Here is a 3,989-nt window from a genome sequence, read left to right on the forward strand (position 1 = left end):
TGTAGCCAATGATGTGCTGTTCCCACTCAGATAAGTCTGCGTGTATGTTTAAAAATGTCTTTGGACTTTAGATTTGAGCTCAAACTATTATTTAGCTTCAACTGTGCGACTTTCTCTTGGTTTACAAAAACTAAATCCCAGATTTTCTTTGGGCTGTTGTAGGGAACCCTAACCCTAACCCTAATAGGTTTGCTGCAGATGTTCTCAGTGTTCCGGAGGGAACATCTTTAACTAGAGAGGCAGCTGTGTAACTGGGTCCATTCAGAACTTGGTCTAGCTGCTTACAGACACTGAACTCTGCAGATGTTCTGTTTTCTCTGGAGAATCATGTGTGAACACACTTTTCAGAGTGTGACACAGTTTTTACTTTCTCCTCCTTGATAGATACATTTATCAGAATTTAAAGTCCAAATGTCTGCATTGAAAAAAAATACATTTTACATTTAGAGCTACAAAAAAGATGGACGGAGAAAGAGATACGGTCAGACAGTCTCCACTGTCTCAACAAAATGGTTGTGAACAATTGTAGTGCTCTTTCTGGATGCTGTTTCATTCAGGCCTGAAACCTCACTGTCATCACTGAGCCGAACAAACTGCCTAACTGTAGTTACAATACATCACAGCTACTGCTGTATTCCTCTTTTTTACAGCCTCCCATCACATATTCCGTCAAACATCTAAAGTTTAAATATTATAGTTCAACATATATAGGTATATCAAAATGTAAAAGACCCAGACAAAATTTCAAGAGAGGTACAAGTGTGATATGTGGAGAGTGGGATGGAATACTCAATGTTTTAATAAAGAAGAAAAGTGTGGAAGAGAAAGAGACGTCACTGGTCTGGACTGGACCACAGCTCAAAGTAAAATGATATTTGTCTGGAATGTTTACAGAGGGTTAGGAACAGAATCACTTTAACTTAACTTCAGGGTGACCACATCCTTTCTACCGAAGTAGAAAGGATGTTAAAATTACTTCCCTAAACTGATGATGAAAACCCTGGGAGGCAGTCATGAAGTAGAATCAAATGTTTAGATGACAAAACAGTGGATCAAAGATAAAGCACATTGTTGACACTGTAACATGCAGAGAAACATTAGGAAAAAGATGTGATGTCACCATAAAGTAAAAGTAATAAAACTTAATCTCTTCAAGGACATTTTGTGCTCAACAGCCCACACCCTCTAACCCTAACCGTATGCTGTGGAGCCAAAAACCCCAAATTAAATGCAGGTGCAGATTCTATCCCTGCTCTTCGTCCAATCAGAGCAGAGGCAGAGCTGTAATGTGACCATTTTATCTTTTCAATATGAGAACACACTCACAACTGTGTCAGTCAAGCTGCTTTCAGACATTAATTGGTCTCTGCAGATACTCAGTATCTTCACTGGATCACAAAGAGCGAAGCTTCTCCTCCTCCTCCTCCTGAGCTCCTGTATAAAGTCTGAATCCAGGAGCAGTGTGAACAACTGATTCACTAAGTGAGTTGGGGGGGGGGGCTTCTAACACGGGACACAAACATGAAGAAACATAAACAAAGATCTCTGGTGAAGAAGTGCTGACACACACAAAGATGTGAGGAGAGTTTGTGGTGATCAGAGCTGATGACAGTGTCAGAGGATATAAACATGATCCTTCTTCTATTGGCAAAGCAGCTTGTAGACGCATGACCGCCACCTTGTGGACTTGAGCAGTAGACGCAGGCAGGTCCGCATGCAATGACAATAACGAACTATATAAAGGGCAATAGAATCAAAAGAAAGGATTTAAAGTGAAATAAAAAATGCAAAGTATGTTCATTGTGGGCACACAGGATGAGAGTAGGACACACAGGATGATTGTATGTGGCAAATGAAAATCTGTCTGTAAGTAAATAGGTTTTACATATTCTTATATACATATATTTTGTTGTTTTTATAATTATATATATATATATATATATATATATATATGTATATATATTGTACTATACACTCCAGCAGCACAAGAACACTTTAATACACTTTGAAACTGACACAATCAACTCATTGCATTCTGTACCATAGGGTCCGACCCATTCATGTACCTGTATCTTCAATGTTCTACCTATGTATATGTGTTTTATGTATGTATGTCGGTTAATTGTATAAGCTACTGGATGACCTAAATTTCCCATGGGATTAATAAAGTATCCATCTATCTATCTATCTATCTATCTATCTATATATAATAATAATGATAAGAAATAACAAGAATAAAACAGTTGTACATCCAAAAACCAGTGCGCGAAGAGTTGCTTTCTCTTCAAAAGAGTGTCAAATAGAAGTAAAGATGGTGCAAATATTGTAAGTAACATAAGCAAAGCATAAACAGCAGCAGAGAAGCTACAGAAAGAGACAAGGAAACATGCCCCATCTCCATCAACCGGACCAAGGTGGAGCGAGTCAGCAGCTTCAAGGTCCTCGGGGTCCACATTACTGATGACCTGACCTGGAACCATCACACAGACTCCATCAGGAAGACGGCCAGGCAGCGACTGTCTTCCTCCGCAGGTTGCGGAAGCTCCACATTGACTCCAGGATTCACTGCAATTTCTACAGGGTAAGGGTTAGGATAGGGGAAATTAATCCGCCTCCTTTCATAGTAACCAATTTTGAGTTCTAAGTAATTTGGCTTAACTTATTTATTTATAAATGTTAAATAGTTAATAATAATCTCCTTTGTTGTCTCTATAATGAAATATAATTTATAATAATGTAATAATAGTTTTTTTATTGGGTTAGGGTAAGGGATAGTGAGGTATATGTAATTAAGTTATGGTTAGGGTTACATCATTTTTATGTAAAAGGTCAAATTTATGAGGGTTAGGGTTAGGTTTAGAAGATCTATCTCGATGACTCCCCCCGCTTCGTCCGACGACTGGGCAGTTTGGTCTGGGGAGCCAAGGCAATGCACTGGCCGACGCATGTTGTCAGCACTCTCACATATCCCCTGTTGCCGAATTGCTTTTTTTTAAAAATTAGATTTGAAGGTTGTTGAATTTTAACGGAGTTGGTTGGGCTATTTTTATCTATAGGCACTATTTTGATTTCCTAGTTTTATGGAACACATCATCAGTAGTGGACCTCAGGGTCATTGGATGTTTCGGCCATTACCACCAGACACCCTCTCCCAAGGAAGGCCCCGCCAGGGTTGATCAGACCCCAGGGTGTGTCCAACTAAGTTTATAGTAATCTAATTGTAAGGTAATTTTAAAAAGGATTCACGGTTTTATTTAGGATCAACTGGTTAAGTTTAGGCAATAGATTTAAATGGTTAGGTTTAGGGTTAAGGTTAAGGCTAAGGTTAAGGTTACGTTTTTAAGGTTAGGGTTAGGTTTAGGCCTCGGGCTTAAAGCCTTAGGTTTAGGCATCGGGTTTAATGGTTAGGGTTAGAGTTAAGGTATTGGTTAAGGTTAGAATTCGGATTAAGGTTTAGGTCTCTGGCTCTGAGTTTCAGTCCTAGTGGAGACTCAGGAGTAAGGGTTAGGGTTAGGGTTAGGGTTAGGTTTGGGTTATGTTTAGGGTTTAGGGTTCAAGGTTTTGATTTTTGTGGTTAGGGTTAGGGTTAGGGGTTAGGGGTTAGGGGTTAGGGTTAGGGTTAGGTGAGGGGAAAATGAACCCACCTCCTTTAAAAAGGTGGTGGGGAGTGCACGGTCCTTCACTCCAGGGGGCTCCCTGGTCCCCATTTGTCACAGGTCCTGTGCTGTCAAACTAATACATAGGCTTATACACTGTGTTATTACACATACGTAGACTCTCAAAAAACAACGAACTATATACAAATATACAAATTAAGGCTTAGGTCTCTCCTCTCGTCCGAGGGAGGGTTCGTTGCTTGGTCAGGTAAGTATCAGGTAAGTCAAATTTAGCTTTTTCATAGTCTGGCCCTGTCGCGACGTTTCGGAATCTTTTGTTCCTTCTTCAGGCAAGGGCAGGTAAGTCAGTCAATTTGGATTCAGTCTGTAAGT

This window comes from Platichthys flesus, chromosome 7, assembly GCF_949316205.1.
Source record: "Platichthys flesus chromosome 7, fPlaFle2.1, whole genome shotgun sequence".
NCBI classification, from domain to species: Eukaryota; Metazoa; Chordata; class Actinopteri; order Pleuronectiformes; family Pleuronectidae; genus Platichthys; species Platichthys flesus.